General features: G+C 44.7%; 2 protein-coding genes across 6 annotated transcripts in view; one reads left to right on the top strand and one right to left on the bottom strand.

Moving 5' to 3' along the window:
- The window catches only part of LOC127915127 (uncharacterized), a 1,101,500-nt gene that overhangs the window by 877,516 nt on the left and 208,974 nt on the right, over nt 1-15,010 (top strand). The window contains exon 1 of one of the 5 annotated variants that reach the window (XM_052493994.1): nt 6,124-6,361. The exons of the other annotated variants lie outside the window; for them this stretch is intronic. The gene's annotated coding sequence lies outside the window, so the exon portion shown is untranslated. Of the gene's footprint in view, nt 1-6,123; nt 6,362-15,010 lie in introns of those variants that run through there. 5 annotated transcript variants of the gene reach the window in all.
- clybl (citrate lyase beta like) overlaps nt 1-15,010 on the bottom strand; it is a 215,893-nt gene that overhangs the window by 11,297 nt on the left and 189,586 nt on the right. The gene's annotated exons all lie outside the window — the stretch shown is intronic.

Genomic DNA, 15,010 nt, shown 5'->3' with positions numbered 1-15,010 from the left:
AGAATTTCACAGATGGGAGGTGGCAAAAATAATGCTTTGCCACTGAAAATCTTTAGTATTAGCACAGAAAAGGCCACCATTTTATGGTAAGATAGTGGGCGGGGAAACAAAAAGACTACACAGCCACAAAATGGACTTACTACAAAAATCATATGGACAAGCTACAAAAATCATGTACTCCGGAAAATATAGCTGAAGAGCCTATGCCATCATATCAGGAAAATAATGTTGCTCCAATTCTAAATCCTTCTAAAATCACTCAAAAGAACAAAAACAAAAACACGCCACTTTATGGTATCAGCAGCATGTCCATCATAATGGTCAATTACTGAGACCGGCAGTCTTTTGTATGACAATAACCGTCTGACAAAATGTAATGACTGCCACAGCCCTAGTCAGTACTGGTCAGTAGTTGTGTGGTTTTGGTCAGTAGTTTTGTGTTTGTGGTTAGTAGCTGTGGTCAGTAATTGTGTGGTTTTGGTCATAGTTTTGTAGTTGTGGTCAGCAGTTATGTGGTTCAATAGTTATGTGGTAAGTAGTTGTGTGGTTGTGGTCAGTAGTTGTGGTCAGTACTGTTCAGTAGCTGTGGTTGTGGTCAGTAGATGTGTGGTCAGTAGTTTTGTGGGTGTGGTCAGTAGTTGTGGTCAGTAGCTGTGTGGTTGTGGTCAGTTACTTCCGGTCACAACTTCCAGACTTGTCTCCGTGCTGCTGTTTGTTGGTACTTTGTTGCTACCTGACAACTTTACCGGAGCTAATTTACCAACATCATAAGTTTTCTTTTCCTCGCTCAACTTATTTCATTCAACTTTTTCACCCGGACACTTTATCTGGACATGGTTCTACAGGACATCCACCAGCCGAAGCGAAGTAGTAACATTAAGCCATCTGATTGCAGTCGCTGTACTCATAATAGACAGGAAAACTATCGCCTTGTGGTGAGGAAAGCCATGCTGCAAGCCCAGCTTCAGACGCAATCGTTAGGCAAGGTCAATTTAAGTGTAGGAAAGGATGAAACAGCATCAGTGCCGCCAATAAGTACAGATAGCAGTATAAATCACGTCAAACAGTCCCCGCAGCCGGACAATTTTCTCAAGGCTTCTGGAAGGAAATGCTGTCGGAATGCTCAACTGGTGTCGCTCATTCAGCCGAAAGAAACTTTCAACAGGTTCTCCCCATTAAGCAACGAGTTGGAGTCAGAGGCCGAGCCATCTCTCCTCCACCCGTTACGGGGTCTGAGACGCCGAAGCCTCCCACCATTAGCTCTGACAAATTGAAAACCCTAGTCATTGGCGACTCCATTACCCGCAGTATTAGACATAAAAATAATAATCCAGCGATCATACACTGTTTACCAGGGGGCAGGGCTACCAACGTAAAGGCTAATCTAAAGACAGTGCTGGCTAAGGCTAAAACTGGCGAGTGTAGAGAGGATAGAGATATTGTTATCCACTTCGGCACCAACGATGTTGGGATGAAACAGTCAGAGGTCACCAAGCATAACATAGCTTTAGCGTGTAAACTAGCTAGAAAGATGTGTTGGCATCAAGTAATTGCCTCTGGCCTCCTCCCAGTTAGGGGGAGTGTTGAGCTCAAAAGCAGTCTCACAACTCAATCGATGGTTGATAATGTTTTTCTGCCCCTCTCAAAAGATAGAATTTGTAGATAATTGTCCCTCTTTCTGAGACTCACCCACAAACAGGACCAAGCCTGGCCAGCTGAGGAGAGAAGAACTCCACCCAAGCTGGAGGAGTGCTCTCATCTTATCTATCAACATAAACAGGGCTCTAACTCCTATAACTCCACAATGAGATAGGGTGCAGGCCAGGCAGCAGGCTGTCAGCCAGCCTGCCAGCGTAGTGGAGTCTGCCACTAGCATAGTCAGTGTAGTCAGCTCAACTATCCCCATTGAGACTGTCCAACATGTCTCCGGACCTTCTCACTGCCACAGGCATACCTGGACCTAGTTTTGTCCCATGGAATAAATATAGTGGATATGAACATTTTTCCACATAATCCTGGATTATCGGACTACAGTTTTATTATGTTTGCAAATGCAACAAATTATCTGTTTAGACACAAACCTAGAATCATCCAAAGCCATGCTACAAATTCTCGGACAACCCAAAGATTTCTAGATGCCCTTCCAGACTCCCTCCACCTTCCCAACGATGTCGGAGTACAAAAATCGGTTAACCACCTAACTGAGGAACAAAATTTAACCTTGTGTAATACTCTAGATGCAGTCACACCCCTAAAATCAAAATATGTTTGTCACAAGAAACTAGCTCCATGGTATACAGAAAATACCCGCGCCCTGAAACAAGCTTCCAGAACATTGGAACGTAAATGGCACTCCACCAAGCTGGAAGTCTTCCAATTAGCTTGGTAAGACAGTACCATGCAATATAGAAGATGTCTCACTGCTGCTTGATCATCCTATTGTTCAAACTTAATTGAGAAGAATAAGAACAATCCAACATTTATTTTTGATACTGTCAAAAGCTAACTAAAAAGCAGCATTCCCCAAGAGAAGATGGCTTTCACTTCAGCAGTGCTAAATTGATGAATTTCTTTGACGAAAATATCATGATCATTAGAAAGAAAATGACAGACTCCTCTTTTAATCTGCATATTTCTCCAAAGCTCAGTTGTCCTGAGTCTGCACAACACTGCCAGGACCTAGGATCATGGGAGACCGACACATTTTTAAAATCCTATATCCCTTGACACATTCATGAATATTGTCATGGCCTCTAAACCTTCAAGCTGCATACTGGACCGTATTCCAACTAAACTACTGAAAGAGCTGCTTCCTATGCTTGGCTCTCCTTTGTTGAACATAATAAACGGCTCCTTATCCACGGAATGTGTACCAAACTCACTTAAAGTGGCAGTAATAAAGCCTCTCTTGAAAAAGCCAAACCTTGATCCAGAACATTTACAAAAAAATAAAAATATTGACCTATGTTGAATCTCCCATACCTCTCAAGTGTTTTTTGAGGCAGCAACTAACTGCCTTCCTGAAGACAAACAATGTATACAAAAACACTTCCGTCTGGTTTTAGACCCGATCATAGCATTGAGACTGCACTCCTGAAGGTGGTAAAATGACCTTTTAATGGTGTCAGACCAAGGCTCTGTATCTGCCCCCGTGCTCCTAGACCTTAGTGCCACTTTTACCACCACATTATTTTGGAGAGATTGGAAACACTAATTGATCTACACGGACAAGTTCTGGCCTGGTTTAGATCTTATCTGTCGGAAAGATCTCATCTCTGTGGATGGTGTGTCCTCTAACAAATCAGTAAGTTTCGGTGTTCCTCAAGATTCCGTTTTAGGACCACTATTGTTTTCATTATATATTTGACCTCTTGGTGATGTCATTCGGAGCACACTGTCAACCTTTTGTCCAGAAACTATGCAGAAAAGATTATCAATGCTTTTGTCAATTCTAGATTAGACTACTGCAATGCTCCACTTTCCGGCTACCTGGATAAATCACTAAATAGTGTTCCGGAGTTCTAAATTGAGCAGCTGCTGAAAAATGAGCTCCTGTATATATTGAGATTTAAATGTTTTTTTTAGAGTGAAGTACATCGAAAAAAATCAAGAGAAAACTGCAAGACTCAATAGAAGACAAAACAAGGAACAAACCAAAAAAGACAGGCTTTTGAAAAAGTAACTATTTTTCATAAAATTGTACAGTTATCTTAGCTAGCTGAATTGCTAGCAGAATTGTTTACTTGTTGCTAAGCAGTTGCTAGGGACTCTCCTGGAAGAAGCTAGCTAGCTTACAAAGAATAACAACAAAAAATATCTAGTTAACAGAAGAAAGGAAGACAAAATAAGGACAAAAGAAGGACAGAAGAAAAAGGAAAAGAAAGAGGACAACAAAGTGAAACAGTCAGCACTTCTATTGCAACTTCGTATTTCGTCGTCCTAACGTAGTCTACACTGCTATCTGCCCAGCAGCTAGCCAGCTAGCAAACGTCCACCGTCTACCGAATAGCAGCACTGTAGAAACTATTACACTCAACTGAACGACTTGATTAGTGTAGTGTTAGCTAGCTACATAGTTGTCTTTGCTGTCTTCGTATCCAAGATAATTGTGTAGTCTTAGAGTGACTATCTTAATTTACCGAGGTTAGCTAGCCAGCTATTTGTCGTCCTTAACGTAGGAGACACTGCTAGCTAGCCAACAGCTAGCCAACGTCTACTGAATAGAACTTCCGCACTCAACAACCCGGTCGCATTCCGCTTCGCTCCACAGGTAGTATCACATTTTCATTTCATTTCATTACAGCACAACGGTTTGATTTGTTTGATCGTAGCTAGCTACATAGCTAGCTACATAGCCGTCTGTGTATCAAAGATAATTGTGTAGTCTAGAGCGATTTTCTAGGTTAGCTAGCCAGCTATTGTCGTTCTTTTAACGCAACGTAACTAAATCGACACTGCTAGCTAGCCAGCTAGCCCCGAATAGCAGCACTGTAGAAAACTATTACACTCAACGGAACGACTTGATTAGTGTAGTGTCAACAACACAGCCACTGCCAGCTAGCCTACAAAGTCAACAACGCAGCCACTGCCAGCTAGCCTACTTCAGCAGTACTGTATCATTTTAATCATTTTAGTCAATAAGATTCTTGCTACGTAAGCTTAACTTTCTGAACATTCGAGACGTGTAGTCCACTTGTCACTCCAATCTCCTTGCATTAGCGTAGCCTCTTCTGTAGCCTGTCAACTATGTGTCTGTCTATCCCTGTTCTCTCCTCTCTGCACAGACCATGCAAACGCTCCACACCGCGTGGCCGCGGCCACCCTAATCTGGTGGTCCCAGCGCGCACGACCCACGTGGAGTTCCAGGTCTCCGGTAGCCTCTGGAACTGCCGATCTGCGGCCAACAAGGCAGAGTTCATCTCAGCCTATGCCTCCCTCCAGTCCCTCGACTTCTTGGCACTGACGGAAACATGGATCACCACAGATAACACTGCTACTCCTACTGCTCTCTCTTCGTCCGCCCACGTGTTCTCGCACACCCCGAGAGCTTCTGGTCAGCGGGGTGGTGGCACCGGGATCCTCATCTCTCCCAAGTGGTCATTCTCTCTTTCTCCCCTTACCCATCTGTCTATCGCCTCCTTTGAATTTTATGCTGTCACAGTTACCAGCCCTTTCAAGCTTAACATCCTTATCATTTATCGCCCTCCAGGTCCCCTCGGAGAGTTCATCAATGAGCTTGATGCCTTGATAAGCTCCTTTCCTGAGGACGGCTCACCTCTCACAGTTCTGGGCGACTTTAACCTCCCCACGTCTACCTTTGACTCATTCCTCTCTGCCTCCTTCTTTCCACTCCTCTCCTCTTTTGACCTCACCCTCTCACCTTCCCCCTACTCACAAGGCAGGCAATACGCTCGACCTCATCTTTACTAGATGCTGTTCTTCCACTAACCTCATTGCAACTCCCCTCCAAGTCTCCGACCACTACCTTGTATCCTTTTCCCTCTCGCTCTCATCCAACACTTCCCACACTGCCCCTACTCGGATGGTATCGCGCCGTCCCAACCTTCGCTCTCTCTCCCCCGCTACTCTCTCCTCTTCCATCCTATCATCTCTTCCCTCTGCTCAAACCTTCTCCAACCTATCTCCTGATTCTGCCTCCTCAACCCTCTTCTCCTCCTTTCTGCATCCTTTGACTCTCTATGTCCCCTATCCTCCAGGCCGGCTCGGTCCTCCCCTCCCGCTCCGTGGCTCGACGACTCATTGCGAGCTCACAGAACAGGGCTCCGGGCAGCCGAGCGGAAATGGAGGAAAACTCGCCTCCCTGCGGACCTGGCATCCTTTACTCCCTCCTCTCTACATTTTCCTCCTCTGTCTCTGCTGCTAAAGCCACTTTCTACCACTCTAAATTCCAAGCATCTGCCTCTAACCCTAGGAAGCTCTTTGCCACCTTCTCCTCCCTCCTGAATCCTCCTCCCCTCCCCCCTCCTCCTCTCTGCAGATGACTTCGTCAACCATTTTGAAAAAGAAGGTCGACGACATCCGATCCTCGTTTGCTAAGTCAAACGACACCGCTGGTTCTGCTCACACTGCCCTACCCTGTGCTCTGACCTCTTTCTCCCCTCTCTCTCCAGATGAAATCTCGCGTCTTGTGACGGCCGGCCGCCCAACAACCTGCCCGCTTGACCCTATCCCCTCCTCTCTTCTCCAGACCATTTCCGGAGACCTTCTCCCTTACCTCACCTCGCTCATCAACTCATCCCTGACCGCTGGCTACGTCCCTTCCGTCTTCAAGAGAGCGAGAGTTGCACCCCTTCTGAAAAAACCTACACTCGATCCCTCCGATGTCAACAACTACAGACCAGTATCCCTTCTTTCTTTTCTCTCCAAAACTCTTGAACGTGCCGTCCTTGGCCAGTTCTCCCGCTATCTCTCTCAGAATGACCTTCTTGATCCAAATCAGTCAGGTTTCAAGACTAGTCATTCAACTGAGACTGCTCTTCTCTGTATCACGGAGGCGCTCCGCACTGCTAAAGCTAACTCTCTCTCCTCTGCTCTCATCCTTCTAGACCTATCGGCTGCCTTCGATACTGTGAACCATCAGATCCTCCTCTCCACCCTCTCGGAGTTGGGCATCTCCTGCGCGGCCCACGCTTGGATTGCGTCCTACCTGACAGGTCGCTCCTACCAGGTGGCGTGGCGAGAATCTGTCTCCTCACCACGCGCTCTCACCACTGGTGTCCCCCAGGGCTCTGTTCTAGGCCCTCTCCTATTCTCGCTATACACCAAGTCACTTGGCTCTGTCATAACCTCACATGGTCTCTCCTATCATTGCTATGCAGACGACACACAATTAATCTTCTCCTTTCCGCCTTCTGATGACCAGGTGGCGAATCGCATCTCTGTATGTCTGGCAGACATATCGCCAGGACAGCGGAGTCAATCACCACCTTCCGGAGACACCTGAAACCCCACCTCTTTAAGGAATACCTAGGATAGGATAAAGTAATCCTTCTCACCCCCCCCCTCCCCCCTTAAAAGATTTAGATGCACTATTGTAAAGTGGCTGTTCCACTGGATGTCATAAGGTGAATGCACCAATTTGTAAGTCGCTCTGGATAAGAGCATCTGCAAAATGACTTAAATGTAAATGACAATGCTGGGGCAAAAGGCCAAAAAAAACGATACAGAAACTGCCTTCATCAAACAACACTGTTTCACGACGAATCAGTGACATGTCAGGAGATGTTTTAAAACAATTACTGCTTCGCATACAAGCCAGTCAAATATATGCGTTACAGCTGGATGAGTCAACAGACGTGGCGGGCCTGGCACAGCTCCTGGTATATGTACGTTACATTAATGTGGGTGAATTAAGGAAGACGTATATATGAGAGGATATTTTTAAAGTACTGGACAGCTTTGTGACATCAAATGGACTTTGGTGGTCAAGATGTGTTGGTATCTGTACTGACGGCACAAAAGCCATGACAGGGAAACATAGTGGAATGGTAACGAGCGTGCAAGCAGTTGCTCCCGACGCCACTTGGTGTAATGGTTTCCGTTGGTGGAAGGTGAGGACCAAAGCGCAGCGTGAAACGAAACCGTTCCGTGTGGAAAACACAGACACAGAAAATAATCACCCACAACCAAATTGGGGAAAACAGGCTACCTAAGTATGATTCTCAATGTGAGACAACGATCGACAGCTGCCTCTGATTGAGAACCATACCAGGCCAAACACAGAAATACAACATAGAAAAAATAACAAAAACTACCCACCCCAACTCACGCCCTGACCAAACTAACACAAAAACATAATAAAGGAACTAAGGTCAGAATGTGACAATTGGATACACTTCAGCATCCACCGAGAGGCTCCTGCTGCCAAGGAAATCCCTGACAGCTCGAACGAGGTTCTGGACACGACAGTGAAAATGGTTAACTTTGTTAAAGCAAGGCCCATGAACTCTCATGTATTTTCTGCATTATGCAATGACATGAGCAGCGACCATGTAACGCTTTTACAACATACAGAAGTGCTGTGGTTATCAAGGGGCAAAGTATTGACACATTCTTTGAAATGAGAGACGAGCTTAAAGTTTTCTTGACTAATTTTCACTTGTCTGACCGCTTGTATGATGATGAGTTTCTCACACGACTGGCCTATCTGGGTAATGTTTCTTATCACCTGAATGATCTGAATCGAGGATTTACAGGGACTCTCCGCAACTATATTCAAAGTGGGGGACAAAGGCTATGATTGAGAGTTAGAGATCTTCTCTGTCTGCATTATCAAGGACAAAACATCATTGTATGATATTTTGTGTGGAAATGAACTCAAGCTTAAAGACAATGTAAAATGTGATACAGCGAAGCACCTGAATGAGCTGGGTGCGCAATTACACAGCTAATGTCCCAAAACGGACGACACAAACAACTGGATTCGTTATCCCTTTCATGCCCTGCCTCCAGTCCACTTACCAATATCTGAACAAGAGAAGCTCATTGAAATTGCAACAAGCAGTTTTATGAAAATGTAATTTAATCAGAAGCCACTGGCAGATTTCTGGATAGGGCTGTGCTCTGAGTTTCTTGGCTTGACAAATCACGCATTTAAGACACTGATACCCTTTGCAACCACGTACCTATGTGAGACTGGATTCTCGGCCCTCACTAGCATGAAAACTAAATACAGGCACAGACTGTGTGTGGAAAATGATTTAAGACAGAGACTCTCTCCAATACAACCCAACATTACAGAGTTATGTGCATCCTTTCAAGCACACCCCTCTTATTAACCTGTGGTGAGTTATTCATTTACATTTACATTTAAGTCATTTAGCAGACGCTCTTATCCAGAGCGACTTCATCATTTTTGATGAACAAATAAGGTTTTATATGTAAGATGGCTAGATAAAGAGCAAAATTATTGATTATTATTATGTTATTATTTGTTCCCTAGTCCTATATGAGCTCTTTGTCACTTCCCATGAGCCGGGTTGTGACAAAAACTCATACTCATTCTTATGTTTAATAAATGTATCGTATAGTGTGTGAGTGGCAGGCTTACAATGATGGCAAAAAACAACATTTGAACAACACGCAGCTGGAGGTTGAATGTTTGAAGGGGTATGGGACTGTAAAAAGTTTGGGAACTACTGAGTCACACGATGTGGAATAGAGTTCCATGTAGCCATGGCTCTATGTAGTAGTGGCGAATCCCATAGTCTGTTCTGGATTGTGAATAGACCTCTGGTGGCATGTCTTGTGGGGTTCTGTATGCATGAGTCTTTGAGCTGTGTGCTAGTAGTTTAAACAGACAGATCAGTGCATTCAGCATGTCAATACTTCTTACAAAAATAAGTATTGATGACGTAAAACTCTGCTCTACTTTGTGCCATGACAGATGGACATACATATGATTATTGTCAGCTCTCAGTGTACATTTAAGGGCCAGCTGTGCTGCCCTGTTCTGAGCCAATTGTCATTTTCTTAAGTTCCTCTTAAGAGGGTCTTAGTCCAGGTGCAACAAAACTAGTGCCTGTGGGACCTGCCTTGTTGATAGTGTTAAGAAGGCAGAGAAGCTCTTTATTATGGACAGACTTCTCCCCATCTTAGCTACTGTTGAATCAACATGTTTTGACCATGCCATGTTACAATCCAGGGTTACTCCAATGATTTAAGTCACCTCAACTTGCTCAATTTCCACAATATTCATTGCAAGATATACAGTTGAAGTCAAAAGTTTACATACTTAGATTGGAGTCATTAAAACTCATTTTTCAACCACTCCACAAATTTCTCGTTAACAAACTATAGTTTTGGCAAGTCAGTCAGGACATCTACTTTGTGTATGACAAGTAATTTTTCCAACAATTGTTTACAGACAGATTATTTCACTTATAATTCACTGTATCAAAATTACAATGGGTCAGAAGATTACATACACTAAGTTGAGTGCCTTTAAAGAGCTTGGAAAATTCCAGAAAAGTATGTCATGACTTTAGAAGATACATTATTTCAATTAGCCTATCAGTAAGTCAATTTGAGGTGTACCTGTGGATGTATTTCAAGGCCTACCTTCAAACTCAGTGCCTCTTTGGTTGACATCATGGAAAAATCAAAATAAATCAGCCAAGGCCTCAAATTTTTTTTTGTAGACCTCCACAAGTCTGGTTCATCCTTGGGAGCAATTTCTAAATGCCGGAAGGTACTATGTTCATTTGTACAAACAATAGTATGCAAGTATAAACACCATGGGACCACGCAGCCGTCATACCGCTCAGGAAGGAGACGCATTCTGTCCCCTAGAGGTGAACATACTTTGGTGTGAAAAGTGCAAATCAATCACAGAACAACAGCAAAGTACCTTGTGAAGATGGTGGAGAAAACAGGTACAAAAGTATCTATATCCACAGTAAAACGAGTCCTATATCGACATAACCTGAAAGGCCGCTCAGCAAGGAAGAAGCCACTGCTCCAAAACCGCCATAAAAAAGCAACTGCACGTGGGGACAAAGATCGTACATTTGGAGAAATGTCCTCTGGTCTGATGAAAAATAAATATAATTGTTTGGCCATAATGACCATTGTTATATTTGGAGGAAAAAGGGAGAGGCTTGCAAGCCGAAGAACACCATCCCAACCGTGAAGCATGGGGTAGACAGGATCATGTTGTGGGGTGCTTTGCTGCAGGAGGGGCTGGCGCACTTTACAAAATAGATGGCATCATGAGAATGGAACATGGAAATATTGAAGCAACATCTCAAGCATGAGTCAGAAAGTTAAAGCTTGGTCACAAATGGGTCTTCCAAATGGACAATGACCCCAAGCATACTTCCAAAGTTGTGTTAAAATGGCTTAAGGACAACAAAGTCAAATCAAATCAAATGTTATTTGTCACATACACATGGTTAGCAGATGTTAATGCAAGTGTAGCGAAATGCTTGTGCTTCTAGTTCCGACAATGCAGTAATAACCAACAAGTCATCTAGCTAACAAATCCAAAACTACTACCTGTGTAAGGGGAGTAAGGGGATAAAGAATATGTACATAAAGATATATGAATGAGCGATGGTACAGAGCGGCATAGGCAAGATACAGTAGATGGTATTGAGTACAATATATACATATGAGATGAGTATGTAAACAAAGTGGCATAGTTAAAGTGGCTAGTGATACATGTATTACATAAAGATGCAGTAGATGATATAGAGTACAGTATATACGTATACATATGAGATGAATAATGTAGGGTATGTAAACATTATATTAGGTAGCATTGTTTAAAGTGGCTGTGATATATTTTACATCAATTCCTATTATTAAAGTGGCTGGAGTTGAGTCAGTGTGTTAGCAGCAGCCACTCGATGTTAGTGGTGGCTGTTTAACAGTCTGATGGCCTTGAGATAGAAGCTGTTTTTCAGTCTCTCGGTCCCAGTTTTGATGCACCTGTACTGACCTCGCCTTCTGGATGATAGCAGGGTGAACAGGCAGTGGCTCGGGTGGTTGTTGTCCTTGATGATCTTTATGGCCTTCCTGTGACATTGGGTGGTGTAGGTGTCCTGGAGGGCAGGTAGTTTGCCCCCGGTGATGCGTTGTGCAGACCTCACTACCCTCTGGAGAGCCTTAAGGTTGTAGGCGGAGCAGTTGCCGTACCAGGCGGTGATACAGCCCGACAGGATGCTCTCGATTGTGCATCTGTAGAAGTTTGTAGAAGTTTTTGGTGACAAGTTGAATTTCTTCAGCCTCCTGAGGTTGAAGAGGCGCTGCTGCGCCTTCTTCACGATGCTGTCTGTGATGTGTACGCTGAGGAACTTAAAACTTACTACCCTCTCCACTACTGTTCCATCGATGTGGATAGGGGGGTGTTCCCTCTGCTGTTTCCTGAAGTCCACAATCATCTCCTTAGTTTTGTTGATGTTGAGTGTGAGGTTATTTTCCTGACACCACACTCCGAGGGCCCTCACCTCCTCCCTGTAGGCCGTCTCGTCGTTGTTGGTAATCAAGCCTACCACTGTTGTGTCATCCGTAAACTTGATGATTGAGTTGGAGGCGTGCGTGGCCACGCAGTGGGTGAACAGGGAGTACAGTAGAGGGCTCAGAACGCACCCTTGTGGGGCCCGAGTTTTGAGGATCAGCGGGGTGGAGATGTTGTTGCCTACCCTCAACACCTGGGGGCGGCCCGTCAGGAAGTCCAGTACCCAGTTGCACAGGGAGGGGTCGAGACCCAGGGTCTCGAGCTTGATGACGAGCTTGGAGGGCACTATGTTATGTTAAATGCCGAGCTGTAGTCGATGAACAGCATTCTAACATAGGTATTCCTTTTGTCCAGATGGGTTCGGGCAGTGTGCAGTGTGGTTGAGATTGAATCATCTGTGGACCTATTTGGGCGGTAAGCAAATTGGAGTGGGTCTAAGGTGTCAGGTAGGGTGGAGGTGATATGGTCCTTGACTAGTCTCTCAAAGCACTTCATGATGACGGAAGTGAGTGCTACGGGGCGGTAGTCGTTTAGCTCAGTTACCTTAGCTTTCTTGGGAACAGGAACAATGGTGACCCTCTTGAAGCATGTGGGAACAACAGACTGGGATAGGGATTGATTGAATATGTCCGTAAACACACCAGCCAGCTGGTCTGCGCATGCTCTGAGGGCGCGGCTGGGGATGCCGTCTGGGCCTGCAGCCTTGCGAGGGTTGACACGTTTAAATGTTTTCCTCACGTCGGCTGCAGTGAAGGAGAGTCCGCATGTTTTGGCTGCGGGCCGTGTCAGTGGCACTGTATTGTCCTCAAAGCGGGCAAAAAAGTTATTTAGTCTGCCTGGGAGAAAGACATCCTGGTCCGTGACGGGGCTGGTTTTCTTTTTGTAATCCGTGATTGACTGTAGACCCTGCCACATACCTCTTGTGTCTGAGCCGTTGAATTGAGATTCTACTTTGTCTCTATACTTACGCTTAGCTTGTTTGATTGCCTTGCGGACGGAATAGCTACACTGTTTGTTTTCGGTCATGTTCCGGTCACCTTGCCCTGATTAAAAGCAGTGGTTCGCGCTTTCAGTTTCACGCGAATGCTGCCATCAATCCACGGTTTCTGGTTTGGGAATGTTTTAATCGTTGCTATGGGAACGACATCTTCAACGCACGTTCTAATGAACTCGCTCACCGAATCAGCGTATTTGTCAATGTTGTTGTTTGATGCAATACGAAACATATCCCAGTCCACGTGATGGAAGCAGTCTTGGAGTGTGGAATCAGATTGGTCGGACCAGCGTTGAACAGACCTCAGCGCGGGAGCTTCTTGTTTTAGTTTCTGTCTGTAGGCAGGGATCAACAAAATGGAGTCGTGGTCAGCTTTTCCGAAAGGAGAGCGGGGCGGGGCCTTATATGCGTCACGGAAGTTAGAATAGCAATGATCCAAGGTTTTTCCAGCCCTGGTTGCGCAATCGATATGCTGATACAATTTAGGGAGTCTTGTTTTCAGATTAGCCTTGTTAAAATCCCCAGCTACAATGAATGCAGCCTCAGGATATATGGATTCCAGTTTGCAAAGAGTCAAATAAAGTTGGTTCATAGCCATCGATGTGTCTGCTTGGGGGGGAATATATACGGCTGTGATTATAATCGAAGAGAATTCCCTTGGTAGATAATGCGGTCGAAATTTGATTGTGAGGAATTCTAAATCAGGTGAACAGAAGGACTTGAGTTCCTGTATGTTGTTGTGGCCACACCACGTCTCGTTCACCATGAAGCATACGCCCCCGCTCCTCTTCTTACCCGAAAGATGTTTGTTTATGTCGGCGCGATGCGTGGAGAAACCAGCTGGCTGCACCGACTCCGATAGCGTCTCTCCAGTGAGCCATGTTTCCGTGAAGCAAAGAACGTTACAGTCTCTGATGACCCTCTGGAATGCTACCCTTGCTCGGATTTCATCAACCTTGTTGTCAAGAGACTGGACATTGGCGAGAAGAATGCTAGGGAATGGTGCACGATGTGCCCGTCTCCGGAGTCTGACCAGAAGACCGCTTCGTTTCCCCCTTTTACGAAGTCGTTTCTTTGGGTCGCCGGCTGGGATCCATTCCGTTGTCCTGGGTGAAAGGCAGAACACAGGATCCGCTTCGCGAAAGTCATATTCTTGGTCGTACTGATGGTGAATTGACGCTGCTCTTATATTCAGTAGTTCTTCTCGACTGTATGATGACCTGGGGTACCAATGTAAGAAATAACACATAAAAAAACAAAAAACTGCATGGTTTCCTAGGAACGCGAAGCGAGGTGAAGCGAAGTCAATGTATTGGAGTGGAGTGGCCATCACAAAGCCCTGACCTCAATCCTATATTCACCCAACTTATTGTGGGAAGCTTGTCGAAGGCTACCCGAAACGTTTGACCCAAGTTAAACAATGCTACCAAATACTAATTGAGTGTATGTAAACTTGTGACCCACTGGGAATGTGATGAAAGAAATAAAAGCTGAAATAAATCATTCTCTCTACTATTATTCTGACATTTCACATTCTTAAAATAAAGTGGTGATCCTAACTGACCTAGGACAGGGAATGTTTAATTGGATTAAATGTCAGGAATGGTGAAAAACTGAGTTTAAATGTATTTGGCTAAGGTGTATGCAAACTTCCGACTTCAACTGTAGTTCAGGTTTATGATTTAGTGAATGATTTGTAGGGTGAATGTATTTGTTGCCATCCATTCTGAAACTGACTGCAGCTTTTTGTTAAGTTTTGCAGTGATTTCACTCGCTGTAGTAGCTGATGTGTATAATGTTGAGTCATCCGTATATATAGACACACTGGGTTTACTCAAAGCAAGTGTCATGTCATTAGTAAGGGTTGAACAAAGTAAAGAGCCTAGACAGCTGCCCTGGGGAATGCCTGATTCTACCTGGATTATGTTGTAGAGGGTTCCATTAAAGAACACCCTCTTTGTTCTATTAGACGGGTAACTATGATCGATAATATCAAAAGCCACACCGAAGTCTAACAAAACAGCTCCCACAATCTT

Source organism: Oncorhynchus keta, chromosome 34, assembly GCF_023373465.1.
Source record: "Oncorhynchus keta strain PuntledgeMale-10-30-2019 chromosome 34, Oket_V2, whole genome shotgun sequence".
NCBI classification, from domain to species: Eukaryota; Metazoa; Chordata; class Actinopteri; order Salmoniformes; family Salmonidae; genus Oncorhynchus; species Oncorhynchus keta.
Note: the sequence above shows the minus strand (reverse complement) of the source record. Positions and strands in the feature narration are given on the sequence as shown.